This window comes from Phalacrocorax aristotelis, chromosome 3 (assembly GCF_949628215.1).
Source record: "Phalacrocorax aristotelis chromosome 3, bGulAri2.1, whole genome shotgun sequence".
In the NCBI taxonomy this organism is placed as follows: Eukaryota; Metazoa; Chordata; class Aves; order Suliformes; family Phalacrocoracidae; genus Phalacrocorax; species Phalacrocorax aristotelis.
In genome coordinates, this window is record NC_134278.1 from 85,423,881 (window position 1) to 85,441,581 (window position 17,701).

Consider the following 17,701-nt stretch of genomic DNA (forward strand, 5'->3'; position numbering starts at 1 on the left):
CCTGGCTGGCTTCTAGCAGTATGGGCTCAGCTCAGGAAACAGTCATGAACTTTGTCCTCATTAGAAAAGTAAATCTTTGGGTTTTGTATGTTTTGTTTTGTGTTTGGTTTTTTTTTGTGTGTGTGTGGTTTGTTTTTTTTTCCTGTAAGAAATATATTCTTGGAGGCTACTCCCATCTCTTCATGGGGCTTAAATTCTGCAGGTCAGTACATCTATTCCCTGTCTTCTTCCAGTTAGGCTGAGACCCTTTTCAGATGCAGCAAAGCCTCTGTTTTTCTGGAGTGGGAAGAAAGGAAGATAATAAAAATCCAGTTAATCAGGCAAGAGACACTTGAGGAAAGGCACAGAATCTAAGATTTTCTCCTGCACTGGCTGGCACACAATCAATATTGCAGATTCTGGTTTTGGAGGGGGTATTGCAAAGGTATGAACACCTCAGCACAAGGGGTGATGCTGTGGGAGCACCAGCTTGCCTGTTAACTGCCCAAGTGGTTATTTTTGACCTGCAGCTGGGGTTGAATCCATGTTAATTTGTGACCACCATTTCACAGATTCTCGATGTGATGTAAATGGAGTCAAATGTCATATTAGATCACATTGTCAAGGCAAAGTGAAAAGTGTATTGGTGCTATTTGATTAACAGTACAGTATGAACCTGTTAAGTCTAAACAAAATTTGCCTCAGTCCCTAATTTTGAGCATACCTTTAATATTTTTAATGGATTGAAGCTGACTAGGAGATTTGTGTAAGAAGATTTTACATAATTCTAGTGGGAATCTGAGTCCTTTGTCAGTGCATGACAAAACCCTATTTCATTCACATAATTTAAGATCGTGTTAATGTTATCCAAGATTATTTACAGACTGTTTTTAAATGGCTAAATGTTTCATCATAATGTATTGGTGACATTTCTGGGCTTTACGTGGTCTTGCTGATTGAGTTTGTGAATGTGCCTAAGCCCGTTAGCCTTCACCATCACAGATGTGCTGGGCACGCTGTCACTGCCCTATTAGTAATTATTTAGCAATGAAGCAAAATGGTAGACTTTGAAACTTGTGTGTGGGTGCTGTCACTGGCTAGAAACAGTGTTTGATTTGTGAGAATTTAAATCAATTTAATTTTTTTGTCAGTTAAGAAGGTTTTATTCACAGACTCTGGTATTGAGAAGTACAAGCAATCCCAGCATGGCTCCTTTCTGTCACCTTGGCCATGAGGGGAGCATGGAATCTCAGCATCCCGCCACAGGCCGCAGCGAGCATAGTGGCAAGCACTGAGTGCTGTGCTCAGGCTGGCCTTGAGGGGTTGCGGAAGGACAGGCACAGGAAGCTGGCCAAGAGCTTTTTAAACTCAAAAAGTGAAAGCAGAAACCATCAAGGTCCCCTCCACATTGCCTCCTCCCACCCGGCCCCCCATGCCTGCTGCCAGTGGTGTGGCAGCTGCTCTGGGAATAGCTGTCGGGCTGCCGGTGGCAGCTCAGCCAGCCTCAAGGGACCAGTCAGTTGGGTCTTGTGCAAAAAGCAGCCCATCAGGCTTTTCTCTCGGTGAAAGCAGCAGCAGCTGCAGCTGCAGCAGCTAGGTGTGATTGAGGTATTTGTGTTCGTGGCCATTCCCACAGATACCTGCTCTTTTCCCAGCAGTTCCTGAGGTATAGTAACCAGGCCTAGCTTGGTTAATTTCTGCTTGTGTCTGTGGGGATAATTGCAATATGCTGCGTGTAGCTGTGAGCAAGTGTAAATTTTTGTAACATCAAGGAATGCTGCATGGAGCATTCAGTCCTTATACATGTATAGTTTGTTTTGGATATCTTTCTCAAGGCCTTTTATTTTTCCTTTGAGCACATGGACACTGCTGTAATAATATATTAAGAAGGAAACAGAATTTTCTCACTGCCTCACTAGTAGGCTTCAATTTCTTGGGTTTGTAGACTTGTATAAAATTTTTTATCTGTGTCTCATGATTTGGTGACTATTTAGTAAAACGGTCACCCATACATTGTGCTGGGACAGCATGTTGTTTGGTAATGAAAACTCCTGGAGTTCTGTGAAGGCACCAATTAATCATCAGAGTGCCAATTAAAAAAGCCATTAGAAATAATGTCTGTAGTCATCCATCCTGTATAGATACCCTTTCTCGAAGAGGTGCATGTGTCATGCATTCAGATTTGCATGCATATGCATACTTCTTTTCCAGGTCAATATGACCTGGCAGAGCGATTGGGCAAAATACGTTGGCAGCGGCAATTAATTTATATTCTGTCTTACATCATATTATAGTTAGATCCTAAATTCATTCCAATCTGTTAAATTTTAAATCAGGTTTTCATTTTGTACGTTGAACATAGTTCTTCATGCAGCAGAGTTATACTCAAGCTCTCACTGGAATTGCACTGCCTTACATTGTTTATTACTTTTATTTCTAAATTTTTTTTCTCAGCTGCTCAGAAGTTCTTCATACTTTATTTGTTTGAATTGAGAGACTTTTATAACCATTGCTTGCCCTGGCATGTTATTTTTCCCTGGAAAGTCCATTTGAAAACAGTTGAAGCATTTATGGCACTAAGAGTAAAGAAGAATGCTGTTTTGTCCACATTAAAACAAACAAACAAAAAGTTTTTATTAGGAAGCAGAGCTCATGGTTTGAGCAAGGGTTTGAAAATTCTGAAGGAGTTATGTTTTTTGTTTTTTCCTGTAAAACATCTACCTAAGTTGTTTAGAGTTACAAGGCACTGAAACTCCCTGTTGCTTCATCCTCAGCAGAGGTGTTAATGTTTTAGCTGTGTTCTGCAAGAGGAGTGGAGCTGGATGGGGCAGATCTGTAATAAGTGTAGCACCTTAATCAATAATCTGGAATTAACTCAGGATTTTTCTCTGCTGTTAACAAATACTTCATGAAATTCAGTAGCAGATTTGTATGTTGTCATCCTGTTATCCTGTTATCACAGAAGATAATCTTTTACTTCAATAGCTTAGGTACCAGATTTGTGATAGATGGATTTGTGGAATTGATGTTATGCCTGTCAGCATCAACATGCAGCTCCATAATGGGATATCAGTTTGGCTTTGCCATTTACGTTTAAGAAAAAAACCAAACAAACAAGCAATGAGTTTGCATTCAAAAATTATAATCCAAACAAACCAATTTCAATCTCTTTTTCCCAGTCTCCAAAACCCAGATATTACATGCAGAAGCTGTGCATTAAAAGAAGGTCAGAGAGTTAAAATCACTTGCACACTTTTGCTTAAGTCTTCTCCTTTGTACATGAACATCATAATTCAGTTTTTAATGATGTGATCACACAGCCCAAAATATTTTTTGATTGCAGAAGATGATACAGCTCTAGGAATCAGGCTTGTGTTGTGAAGGAGCTCCCTGTCTCATTTTGTTACTGAAATCATGAGGTGGGAGCCTTGTGAAGGAGAAGAGACAAGCCCCTTGTCTTGTTGCATGGCCACCATTGTTGTTTCCTCTGCTGAGAAGCCGGCATCATCGCAGCGAGCAGATGGCGCCTGCCAACATCCCCATTCCTGGAGTAAAGAGGCAGAGGCCTGGGCAACTACAGCTCTTAGAGCTGCCACTGAACTCAGGGGAGCTGTGCTCTAAACCCCATAAAATGCTAAAAAGTGCTGAATACCCTTAGTGGGTAGGCCTGCGAGCTTTGCACATGAGCATGTAAGGATCTTGGAGTCAATTGACCTTCATCTTGCCATGCCCTCGTACCCCAGCGTTTATCTAGGAGAGGATAAAATGCCTTTGTCACATGGGAGTGGGGGAGTTTGCAAATAGCCTTGTTTTATTTTAAGTAATCACATGCTAGTTTGCTGGGAACCATTAAAAATAGGATAATATTAAGATTTTGCATTCAGAGCAAAATCCAGAGGGTGTTACAAGGCAACCAGAAATGACACTAAAGCCAGTTATTGGGTCCCACTGAATGAAAAGAAGCTGGTTACTGTTTGTAATTTATATTGGGGCAGAGGAAAGATGCAGCTTGTGAACAAACGTTGGGAGTTTAAAAGGGTTAAATTTTAAATGAGAGTCTTTGTAATAATAAAGGAACATAAAGCTTGGTTCTGTTACAAGCAAATTAAAAAATGAAGCCTCTTCCCTGCCCTTCAACTTAAAATATTACGATTATCTTAAATCCCAAAATGTGGCTTCATTGTTCATTTCCTTCTTACCAGAATGTAAAATAACAGGAGGTTGAGGTTTTACTGTATTTAAAAAAACACCCCAACTTAATCCTTTTTCATTATAACTTCTGGTAGTGTTATATTTAAAGGTATTAGGAGAACAGTCATGTGCGACACTGTAAAATTCTGGTACAGTGTGCTAGGAATATCTAAAAAAGGGATTATGTGCATAACTTGTTCACTCGCTGTGAAGTGGACCAGATTTTGCTATTCTTGACTGTTTGTCACCTGCAACTTGATCACGTTTGTCCGTGGCTAAGAGGAAGAATGTCTCTGTGTATGTATTTCGTGGTTCATAATCTAACAAATTTAGACTGTTTTTAGCCAGGTTCAGTGTTGTTTCTTCATACTGAAAGAAACATTATTAAAGAAATTTACATAAAATTTTGATGAACAGTTAAAGAGAAGAGCAAGAGAATTTTTTACCTGGTTTTTTGAGTGGCATTCATTTCTACCTGGGTTTGCCCCACCACTTTTCCCCACCACCCTCCCAAGTATGCCCTCGTAGCATGTTTCAGCCTGTATTTGTATGTGCCATCTTCAGTGAGGGATTTTGAAGATTCACTGTGTTGGGCCATGCTGTTCTGTGTGAATAATACGGTGTTATCTGCTTGCCTTCCTGGGCTCACAATGCGCTGCCTGAGTGGCAAGGTGCTACCCTTTTGCAAATTCCATGAAGTTAAGAGGGTAATCCGACAAAATTCTGATCTGGTGATTGATGTTTTATGCCAGTATTTCTCCTTTTGCATTTCTCTCAAAGAGTATGCTTTATGTCACTGCTCTGTGAAATTGGGTCTAAAGTATATTATGGCAATGATGATAAGCAACACAGAGTGATGTACAAGAATTGTACTGGTTGCTGTTTAGAGGGAATGGTTTTGGGTTTTAACCTCCAATGTTTGGAATTAGAAGGGGATGGGGAAAGCAATTGATGAGGTTGTCCCTAGGAATTGTCATGTAACGTGTATTTGTATCAGTTTTGAAAAGTGTAAAGTGTAAGGTTTTAGAGAGGTCTTTTAGAAGTAAAATGGTGTTTCCACCCACTCCTTAGCCTCTGTGTAAGACAGGAGTATCACTGCTTTTAACAGCTGCAAGTGCAGCTGACCTGGGTTTGAATGGGAAGAACTTGTTGATTGACATTTAAACAAAAAGTTAATTTGCTTACATGCTCTGTGGTCCCAGTGGAGTTGTTTAGATCACCAGATGCCTTGAAAAGCCAAAGTCTTTGGCCGTTATTAGGAATGTGTGCAATTTTTCTGTTTATCCTTTGTAGTATTATCTTCTGTCAGGAGATCTGATTCACTTGTAAGATGTCTTTAATTAGGTCTTTTTACTTTCATATTCAGTTAAGAAAAAAAAAAAAAGGTTAACCAGGTGTCTGAATTCAGCTGAACTAACTAGCTATGAGCACATAAAACCAATTTATTAGGTGAAGCAGTGTTACTGTTCAGAGAGACAAGTGTCCCCCTGAAAGAATAGCATATGCTGGCTTCTCTGCTTGGACAAGAGGAAGAGTTGTGTGGTTTTGCTACTGTTTTGCTCTTTTTTAACAGTTAGTAAATAATATCAGTTACTTTTTTTTTTTCTGAGTTGTGTAGCTGACAGGTAATTGACCAGGCATTCTGAAAGCAGATGGGACAATCTGTTCAGGTGGCCGTTTTTGCTTTGTCTTAATTTTTTTTATTTAAGTCCTCAGGATCTCACCTAATTACAAGGCGTGTAGAGTGCCTGTGGCCTAATTCCTTTCACCCAAACAAGTAACATCCATTCAGGAATCTGGGTGTTCCTCACATTTTTTCCCCAGATGAATGGATCTCAAGTTTAGTTAGCAACAATACAATAAATCTGAGTTTATTTTGCTACAAACATATGAAAGGGAACATAAAATAAATTCATACTACTTCCCATCTGTGCTTGGTACAAGCATTGATATAATGAAAATTAGGTCAAAGTGTTTCATCAAAACTAAAATTTTGTCATTCCTTATTACACAAAAGCAAACTATTTATCTTGCAAGTATTTGAAGGTGTATAGAGTCCATGTGAAGAAATTACTGCCCATTAATGCACCTTTTTAATGAATGCTACTGGTTCATTTGGGATTTTTGTATATAGGAAATACTATTAAGAGACTTGTATGTATGAATTTTTCTGTACTGTCTGCAACAGTATTTACGTAAGTTTAAATTTCCTGTGGAGGTTTTGCAATAACCAGCATTTCAGCAGAAAGACCAAGGTGACATTTTATAGAGTGTACTTCAGATGTCTCAACTGATTAAAACATTCAATAACTAGGACATGATGTAAGTAATAGAATTATTTGAAAAGTTACTATAGATAGATGGTTTTTATAATTTTTATTTGGTGAGATATAAAATGATGCAGCATGTGAGCTAACATTGACACTGTGCTTAGCTATGCTGGTTCCGCTGCACCATCTAATTGATCTAAGGACAGAATATATAGACATCTCCTTTTCAAAGTGCCCTTGGTTACATGGTTTCACTCCAGTAGAGAATGTGCGTGTTTGCTTACACAGCCACAGGCATATTCTTTTTCTCAGCCATCTCAAAAGATGAAACTGGAATACCAGTAATATTACATGGCCATTGTGATCTCTGTTATTAATAGTTTGCCAGCCATCAAGAGCAACTTTTGCAGTACTTTGCTCATTGAGTGAACTGAAACTCTTGGCTTGACAGAGGATTTCAGAGAAGTCCAGAGCACTGTGTGGGCACTGGTTTAAAATTCCAGATAACTGGAAGAAATGACGCCTCCTAAGTATCAAGGGTTCCTGTAGTGAATTTAAGCACACTTTTCATGTCCCTGTCAATGAGATTAAGATTGAGCTGTTTCCCTGAGAAAGTGGAAAAATTGGCCACACAGTGTAATAGCATTTTGCAAGAGAGGTTGGAGAGGGTGCCGCAGGAAGCAGGAGAGCACACTAGTGTCTGTCACCTTCCTCCTCTCCACAACTGCACATGAGATGTAGGCTGCTGTCAATAGATGGGCAGGCAGGTTTTAAAAAGAAAAAAGTGAGGAGAGCAATTCCCTTTGAGTTTATTCCCTTTGTTCATTCTGCAAAACCAAGGGAAGCCTCTGATATTTCAGTCTTGGCAAAAATGTCCATTTTTTACTGCCCCGTGTGTTTTCTTTTGATATGTTGGGCAAAGTGAACAAGCATAAAATTGAAGCAGGGAGAGAGGAGGGGAGGAGAAAGGGAAGGACCAGTTCTAGAGAGCGAGTTGTACAATGCTAGCCCTCAAAGCCTAGAAAAAAACTGTTTAAAATTACTGAGTATGAAGCAAACATTGCCTGGGTCAGCTTCCCAGCATGACAGCAATAAACACGTGACCAGTAATTCAACCCGACAGAGGAGATGTTCAGGAATACAAATAGCACAAATGCTCTGTTGTGCTGTGCACCTAAAATGCAACACGTAAGCCTAGACTTGCCTGGCAGCGCACTGTCTCTCCCGTCCTCTCATTTGATGAGCGTCTTCCATGTGAAAGCACAGCCTTTCTGATCCCATTAGAGAAGAGAGGCTCTGTCTCCGTGGTCCCTTTTGCAACCTGTGCACTCTGAACCATGCTGTGCATGGGGGATTTGTTAAAAGATGCATTGGGACCTAACATGTCACAGGCAGACTTGTTACGGATGAAACCCCATTGACAGGAAGGATTAGCCACAACCAAGCAATGAAAACAAGTAGTAGTCATATTTTTAAGGAAGGTTGTGGTGCAAAAGTTTTATTATTTATTGGGCAGGAAGATAGTAAGGGCTTTGTGTTATTAAAGATTCTGTACCCTAGGAAACTGGCAATGAATTCAGTCTGGTGCTGCCAAACTGTACTTCAGAATCTGAGGTTTCATATGAAAAAGAGGGGAAAAAGAGCAAAACAAACAGAAAACCCTCTATACCCTGCAGCTGCAGAGAAAATACTCAGAAACTCACTGTGACCGGAGTTGTGTTCTTGTCTTGAGTCAGTAATAAGCTTGAAGCAATACCTTAGAGAAGTGAACTGTGCTAGTCATTTCAATGCATGTGAGCTATGAAGTCTGACATGTTTACACAGCAGCTAGCTCATTTCTCTACTATTTTTGCAAAAAAACTTGATGTAATGAATGCTGTTTGAGAACAGATTTTCTTGGGACAGAAAAGAACAAGAAGGAAGGTTTATTATCTTTCATATATATTAGAATTAAAGTTACACTTTCCTTCCTCTCTTTTTCTCCCCCGCATGCCCCCCCCCGCCCCCCCCCCCCCCCGCCAAAAAAAAAAAAAAGAGGCAACTTCTCAAATTGTGGAAAATCAGAGAAACAAAGGATATTTTCTTTGCCCACCAGAAAAAGCTTTAGTCATATCCGGTCTCTTGAAAAAATCGAAACGAAACCCCCTTCTTCTCACTAACTCCTACATTCTCCTTAGTGCCATACGCCCAACTTACAATTATCCAGCTTTTAATACATTCCACTTCTGCTCTGACAGCTATACAATGTACAACAGTTGCACAGAGTCAGAAGGCAAATCTGTGAAGCGCAAAGAATAAAGAATTCAGTGACAGTTTAAAACAAATGGAAAGCAAATATGGAAGTAAATAGCGTAAGTAAAACTGGAAACTGGTGGTGTTTTTTCATCTTTGTGTCTGTCTAAACCTCCTGTCTCAAATGTACCTACGCAGTACTGTGAATTTCCCTTTTGGCATCAGCTCCACTGAATTTACATTCAGCAAGCTGCAAAATACAAGGGATCTTGCACCCAGCGCTTGTGATCACCCTGAGGAACCTGTTAATCAGTGGAATGATTGTATGGTTGTATGGCTCGCATCATGTTTGAGCGTTGGAGCTCAACATTATAAAAGCCCTGTAATTGCTAATAATTAGTACCAGGTAAGCCTCACAACGTTTACTTAAGAGTCCCCCCGTGTCAGATTCATATCCAAAGCGTTTCTGAAGTATCTGAATCTTTTAAGGATCTAGGAGGTAATACATTGTCATTGTGCAAGGCAGAAGACCTGTGTATGAAAGGGCATACGGATTGTGAAATAATTACTGGCTCTGCATTTAATTTGAGTCAATGAAAATGCCAGAATGATTGAAGTGTTTATGCTGAAGATCAAGGAGTTAGATTGGAATAGGGTAATCAAAACCAGGGACATCTTTCTTAAGTTTTTTATTATTTCTTAGGGAGGAGATAATAGAAGACTCTGAGGGTATGGCAAGGGAGTGTTGGAAGGAAAATCAGGATCAGAGGTCACACCTGTGTGAAGCGATGGTTTGAAAATGACAAGTAAAAATAGAAATATGCTTCACTTCACAGTGATGAATGGGTTCCTTGACCTGAGGAGGAAGACTAGGGGTGGCTTTGCACTGTGGAGATGGTAATTTGATAGCAGCACTTACAGGTGAAAAACTTCGCTGTTAAAAATACAGTGGAAATATGGCTGGTCTTAAGTATGTATTGGTACTCATGCCCCTGGGCCTCAATTGCCCGGGCAGCTGTGCTTTCCTGCAGCAATGGCTGTGAAACTTTGTTTGCCATTCTTCCATACTTTCAACGTGATTCTCCCATCCCTATTTTCTCCTATTTTCGAAGTATGACTTTTACTTTGTGTTTGTGCCTCGCCTATCTTCACCACTGGAGTATTCTGCACCACTCACCCGCCCCTTTCCTCAGGCACCACAGAACTGTTCAACAGGCCTCGTAAAGTTGGTAAACTGATGAGCAAGACTTATAGAGTATTGCTATACCCGGGACTGTACGTATAGCTTCCATGACGTGGGAGGTAGGATCACTCGTATCTTACTTACACATTTCTTGTATTCCAAGGGCAGGGAAACATTTGCCAGTGGCCTGTAACTTTGCCTCTCTGCAAGCAATAACTGCCAAGAGTCTTGTCAGCGTTTTTACATACTATGACAAAAAGCACATTACAGGCTGCTGGCTGCTTCTGTCCAAACATTAATTCTGTTCAAGCATGGATTTTGAGGTTAGTAGAGCTGTGTTTGCTTAAAAGAGGTTCTGATCAAGATGAATTATGAAAATGTCAATAATACCATATTTTGAAAGGTAATAAACTGACTATTAATGTTGAAGGCAGACCTCAAGGCAAACATTAGCAGCAGACTGAACCACCTACCTTTATGTACTTTTTTCCTCTGTAGCACTCAGCGTGAGGAACCAAAGCAGCCCTGAACCCCAGAAGGGAGTTCTTAAAGGCCCAAATAGTCAAAAACACTTCACAGACACCATGCTCATGGATTTTGTTCCTTTGGGTGTGGGTTTCAGTCATAGCTAGCCATGCAAGTCCCTTATTTGTACGTGACATCAATCCTTTTCTCTGCTAAAAATACCTGGTGTGTCACAGCTTAGTATGGTGCAATTATTCATATGTCTGGGCACTTTTGTTTTGAAATGCTGCATATGGGAAATTGGAAAAAAAATAATTAGTGAAATGCCATGTTTAGCATAGTTCTCTTCTTTTGCAATTCTTTGTAAAAATGTACCAAAGATTTCTCCTGAAGACTTCAGTTAAAAATAAATAATCTTTTCATACATCAGGTCAGGGTTTGATTGCTTGCCCGCCCAGTCAGCAGTTATCTGCTACTTGCCAAGGTCCGATCTGTACACAATCATAACACGAGTTTAGAGATTACCGACTCAAATGACCCATTTGGGGAATACTCTTATCCATCCCCCTCCCCTTTGCTGGACTTTAAGTCTGATTAGTGTTTAGACATTGCCTTGAAATAATGATAATGTGCCTTTTAATTAGCATCAATATTTCTGATCTTTTGGGAAATAATAATGTGCTTCTTTTTTACTCCTTGACTGCTGACAGATGGCCGCTTATAAAACATCATTAAATTCTGACATCAATCATTTTTGTGCTTTTTAAAATATGCTAGCCATTTAAATGAAATAATATATACAGCAGGAAGGTTTTTCACACTGGGTTGTTTAGACTTTGATGCAGTTCTGAGACAGCATTTGGTGGAGGCCTTGTTTTTTAAGACAATTTAAGTATGATCTCCCAGGCCTTGCTGATTTGTCATTTCAGTGTCCATGCATACATTAAAAAGGGCTCTTGTATGGAAGTAGCCCGAATGCTTTCCAGACAAAGCCACTATTTAAACGTTTAGAAACTTGAACTTTTGAGAAGTCTGCGCTCATATGCAGAAAACATTTCATGCATTTAGACAGGCATTCATATTGTATATGTTTTGTATGTGAATTCATGCATGTTATTTGCAGCAATGTTATATTGACTTGATGCATTCCTGGCTAGAACCTCTATTTTGTTATTTGTGAAACTTTGTTTAATGGGTACAATTATTATCTGCAGTGTGTCCTTGCTCATCTTAATAGCAGTATTAATTTGCAGGAAGGGACAAAATTATCTTGTGGAGTTATCAAGTGGTGGTTAGGCTTTTGGAATGCTAATTAATTCAGATCTCAAATGCTGTACCTGCTGTTTAAAAGGCTGGCAGCTTGTATTCATCACCTGAGTGACAGCTGTTCCTAGACTTTTTTACTTTTAAAAAGAGTAAGGAAGATTAACTCCTTCCAGGCTAATGACTGCCATGTTGAAGTAAGAATCGTTATGTTCAAAATTTAACTTTGCAAAATATTGTCTTTAACAGATTTGCTGATTTTGACAGCATATTAGAGAAAGGATTGGTGACAGTATATTCTTAGGAGAAGTTGCTAAGCATTCCTCCAATACACTGTTAGTTTTTCTGGGCAGAAAGAAAAAAAAGTGTCTCTGACATTCAATGTCAGAAGGAGATCCTCCATGTAAGCTAGAAGAGAAAGAATTAAAATATTGTCAGGTAAGTCAGATTTGAACAATTATAGTAAGTGTGAAATCTGAAAATTTTTTCTTTTGGGTCAAAACCTTTTTGTTAATATTTACTGTCAAAGAAAATATTTATTAGTTGTAATTCAACTAAGTGTTCACTTAAGCCATTTAAATGGCACACAAAATAGTAAACAGTTTTATATTTTATTTGCTACAATCAAAGTTCAAAGATCATTGCATTGTTATTTGTTAAACTAAACTCCCCTACACTAGGAAAAAATGGTAGTCTTTAGTAATAAAAAGGGGGCTTAAAGACGTGCAGGTAACTTAATTTAATCTGAGAATAAATGTCATCTGGTGTAATGCGGATGTTCCTGTGCAGGTTTGAGAGGATTACGCAGCTTGCCTGAGTGATGGAGGAAGTGAGATACTAATATTGGATTACATTCCTTCTTTTTCACAGAGGAACACAGCTGAAATATGTATGTTAACTCCATCTCCTGACCCCAGTCAAACCATTTTAATTGCACTTTTCTTTTTGGAGGAAATGTGAAACAAATCAACAGTTGCCTCCTGTCAAAGGGTATCGCTGAACTACTGATACCAAAAAAAATTCCACAAAAGTTTCCACTTAATATCTTACGGTAACTTCAAGCGTTTTTTTCAAGCTCCTACTTTAAAAACCTATAAAGTCTGGTGTGTGTTTTGCTATATAAGTATTTCAGAAATACAGATGTACGGTGGACGTGTCATGATAATTATAAAATTTTCATTCTCATTTTGGAGGCCCTGTATCTTTAGTAAAACTCAGGGTGGACTTGACTAATGTCTCTGGGCTTTGATTCTGCTCACATTGGTTTTCATGCATTCTAATACAGTAAATCTCATTAAGCACATGTTTAACTTCCAGTATTCACTGAAAGTTCTGTTGACTTCAACAGCAAATTAAGCACATGCTTAAACATTGTTCAGAGCCTTAGGGAAAGGTGATTAAAGTAAAGAACAAAGCTATTATATTAAAATATTTTAACTCATTAAAATCCAGTAGAATTGCTGATACCGATTCACTGAATATTCTGTACTGAAAGTAAAACAATCACTTTATAGTTGGCTGGCTGCCTTGCGCAGCTTGGAATACCAGGATCAGTGTATTAGCTGGGTACTTCTGCTGTGACAATACATTTCCTCTTACTTTTGACCTGCTGTTCTAGTCTTGTAAATAGTTAGTGATGATAATGAGTGATTGAAAATATAACAGGAAACCTTGTTTACAGGGATCTTGAAAATCAAAAGAGTTTTTAAGAAATTGCGGTCATGTTCCAAGTTACTCAAATTGCCTTTTGTTATTTCTCATTAACTTCAAAAGTCATTTTTAGTTTCTATGCACAGGGATTATTTTTTTAAGCTTTAGCACTATTGTCTTATTGTTCTCTGTGTGTTTATGTTTTATGTTATTTTTTATTGTGGAATTTGATACAGAGTAATTTAAAATCATGCTTTGGCAAGACTTGAATTAGCATGTAAGACGCTGTAATGAGTCCAGCAAGCATTAAGAAAATGCACTGCAGTCTGTAGTTCTGTCCTTATTATGTTATTTATTAAAAAGTCCTTCAACTTTTTAGAATTTTGTGAAATACTTTCTGCAGGGGAGATGCATTGCTCTTTAATCCATGGGGACAAGGTTCTAAAATAACCCCATAAAGACTCAGAAACCAGAAGATTGCTTAAGTGTTCGGGGTGGGGGCAGGGGAGCAGCAGGAGGTTAGAGGGAAGGTTGTTGGGAGTTTTCTCTTTTTATTTAGTTTACCATAGAGGAAGTAATCAGACCCAGACTGGAATATTTTGGGAGGCTGGACATGGCATTGTTAGATTTCTCAAGTTCCTGTCCTGGAACAGATACTGTGTGTGCAAAATCATGAGCTCATTGAAATCCTGGAGTGAGTTATTTGGGGTCTGTAATCTGTTTGCAGCTTCGTAAAATAAATCTGAGTGATAAAGCTACATAACTGTTGCCACTGTGGTGTCAAAATCTTACAATGATTCCATCTCAGTGTGCTCACTGAACCAGACCAAGAAACCATGGAGTCTGCTGACTCGTGTTTGTTTCTTGACCTTTTGGCAAAGATCGCATGAAGCATATGTTTTTATCAGTATAATATCTGTTATGTCCTCAGCTTGAGGATTTTATATTAAATGAGTTTGGGGACTGGGAAATGTACTAGGAGCTTGCGCCATCCTCTCCATACACGAAGCTGGCTATTGCTGTGCCCTGAATTTGTGCCCAGAATATTGCTGAAAATAAAAATAATAAAAAAAAAAGTCCATAAATGAGTCCGAAGGGAAGAGCAGGAACAGAGCAAGCAGAGATCATGCTCCTCTAAAGTATTCTCTTAATCTCCACCTATTTTCAGCTCGGGGGTTTTCCTGAGCCTCAATAAAATCCCTGTAAAAATAAAATAATATAGCACTTATGATTGCATTTTAATCCTGTTTCCACTGTCTTCTGAATACATATTAATATCCATTTTGTAATGACCAGTATTACAACATCAGATGGTCACCTTCAGGACGGGGCATTATTTTGTACCTACTAGATACAGGGAACCTATACTCAGTCTCATCCTTGTTGAAGAGCAAGTTATTGCATCACTGTTGCTGTGTATTTTCACTGACCGCTCTTACAAGTGCTATTTTGCTGAAAAAGGAGATAAAATAGCTATCAGAAATAACCACAAAACCCAAAAGAGAAGAAACATACTGCATCCTGGTGAAATGGTACATACAGGATTTGATTTGGTTTGATTAAAGACTGTTGGAAAGACAAATATGTGATTGATACCTTTGAGGAAACACCGCTGTCACAAGTGTTTAAAATAAATTCAGAAATATGCCAAAAACTATGGAGAGCTGGTGTTCACTCAAACATTTCTGAATTATTAAATACCAGCTTATGCCATTTTATAAACTGTGGGTCCAGAACTGTGTATACGTGTCACAGTCAGTGGGTGACTAACAAAAGGTGGTCTTACTTGTCCTGTGACATAGTTACCACTGAGGTCTATATAATGCAGCAGGTGATGACAAACATGGTTTGTGACATCTTTTGAAACAAAATCAAGCCACTAAACGCCAAGTTGATGTGACAGGGTGAAAACTGGAGGTTGTGTTAGAAGCAAAATGAATACAGTTCAGATAGTGATCAAAATAATTTCTAGATAACATAAGAATTTGACCCTTCAAGGATTTCTTTCTAAGTATATGAGGTAACACAGAAAGGAAGAATCTGTCATTGTAAATTAGTGACCTTGACTGAAGTCTCATTACCAAGACACCTTCAGTTGTTTTTTTTTTTTTTTTTGACCTGCCATGTTTAATAAAAATAAAATTAATTTGGTGTGACGTTTTTGGTGGTAGCTTGGTACCACCAAATTGCAATAAAATACAATGTTTCCAAAAAAAACCCCAGACTTCCGGTTCCTTGCATTTTGAATTGGTTGGTGATTTCTTAGTCATTATTTATGTCCTCAGTTTTTAAATTAGGACATGTTAAAAAAAGCTGATGTTCGGGGGGGCGGGATTAATTGTTACTTGTGACTATTTTGATGTTGCTATTTAATGGAAAGTACAATACTTTGATTCTTTAAAATTTCTGTTTAGAACCAAAAAATAGTGTCTACAAGATAAGAAATCCAGTGCAGCAAAATACCATCTTATTACTATGCGTGCTACGATGCTTACAGGTTATTGTCAGTACACAGTGTCTACTGGCAAGGAAGCTTTTGTTTGTCATGGGAACAAAATGATTTTTCCTAATTTTTCTTGACTGCTGAGTTCTTTAAGCGAAAAGCATTTTGATCTTGGAATAAATATTGATTCTCTCTTTTCTCTCTCTGAGAAAATTAATTTAGTGTGAGTTATACTCACCCAGGTGAGGTATGGGCAGCTCAGGACCCCACAGGCTACTTAAACCAGTGACACAGGCTGGCATTCAAGAATTGTCTTCGTTACCCCTAGGTCAGCACATATATGCTAGTTCTTTTGAAGAGTATCTCCTGGGGCAGAGCAAGGGAGGATTTGTGGGTCACTTGTCTGTAGCAATAGGACTGCAGGCTTTCTTTTTTCTATCCAAAAGTAATAGAATCTCTCTGCCTTCACTCCTGTCCACCTCCCCCGTGTCTGAGTGGTCCTGTACCCTAAAGCCAGGTGGTCTATGTGACTCTAAGGGCACTAATGTGCTGTGCCTTCCATAGACAGCCTTTGGAGACATTTAACTGCCTTTTGCTGTGCTTGAGTCTTAGTATGTCGAAGTCCTTTTCACAGTGCCATGGGTGAAAAGTAGAGATGTTGGCAATAGCCAAGTCTTCCCTTCGTAAGTAGAGTGAAAACACAGAAGAGATAATACAGAGTGTTGCTATAATGCATGGGAATACGTTTACAAAACTAAGCATCCACTGCAGTGGCCACTCCTCAGTGGACAGGGGACATGTTCATCCTTGGAGAGGGGCTCAGTGACATATCCTTGATACACAAATTGAAGGAACACGAAAGAGCAATGGGAAGAGTTGGACAGATTTCTTTTAAGAATCGCAGACTTCCACTTCCTTCTCTTAGTAGCTCTTTTAAGAAGGCATTGCTGTGGTTACTGTCTGAACCTTTGCTGATGACTTCGTGTGCCTGTTGCTATCATAGCGTTTGATATCAGCCTGTGTCTGTGTTCATCCCTATCAGATGCAAAGCATAAGCCTGTGTTACTGTGGAAATTATGTCATGCAAGTGTGAAATTTCTGCTGCGTGACTTAAAAATTAACTTTCATTAGTCAATTAACAATTAGACCAGATTGCTGAATTCCCTTTAGAGAGTGATACCTATGGTGTCTTGATTTTGCCATTTAAAAAGCCACAATTAGAATTCTAAGAAATTAGTTTGGTGGAATTTATTGCAACGTGATAAGCTTTGTAATTTGTAAAGCCTGTGTAAGCTTCTGACATTCTGAGTCACTGGATATTATTGTGAAGCTATTTTTTTGGTGCTTATGTGCTGTACACTGGTCTTTGTGTTATAGCATTGGCCATTTCCTTAGTAAAATGTTTTGAAGAGATGAAGAAAAACTATAAGGATTGCACATCTCTAGCACAATGGTAACTGTACATCTCCAGCACAATGCTTTTGTTCCAGAGTCAGTACTGTTTAATTAATGTTGAATTCATGTTTCATTTAATTTTTTATTTTCATTAAAAAAAAAACTCCATCACAATACAAAACAAATAAAAATGATCTAACATGTAAATATAACTCACTCCTCCTGTGCCTCAGACAGAGAGTAATCCTGCCGTAGACTTTCTGAAAACAATTAGGATTGTTTGAGAAGGTTTTAAGCTAAAATGGGGACTTTCATATGACCTGTATTATCTCTCCTCAAGGGAATGCACTTTGTCAGAGTGATGATTTGTAAGATTCAGTACTTATGTCATGTCAAACTTTGTTCTGCTATGTGAAGTAACATAATTAAAACACTAAAAGAGCAGAACAGAAGCAATAGAATGCTACTGAACTTACAGATATTTCCACATAGGTGTTTTAAAACTCGATGTAACAGTGATATCAGTGTTTGCGGCATGTCCATGTGAGATGTAAGAAAAACAAGCCTTCAGCAGCTTCGCTATTTCCCTCAGAAGGATTTTATCCAGTGAGGAAGATGCAGTATTTATGT

General features: G+C 38.7%; 1 protein-coding gene and 1 non-coding gene across 18 annotated transcripts in view; both read left to right on the top strand.

The window, feature by feature from the left end:
* MACROD2 (mono-ADP ribosylhydrolase 2) overlaps positions 1–17,701 on the top strand; it is a 911,164-nt gene that overhangs the window by 394,112 nt on the left and 499,351 nt on the right. The gene's annotated exons all lie outside the window — the stretch shown is intronic.
* LOC142055850 (U2 spliceosomal RNA) lies at positions 14,090–14,277 on the top strand. Its single transcript, XR_012660093.1, has one exon. It is a non-coding gene; the product is annotated as a U2 spliceosomal RNA (small nuclear RNA).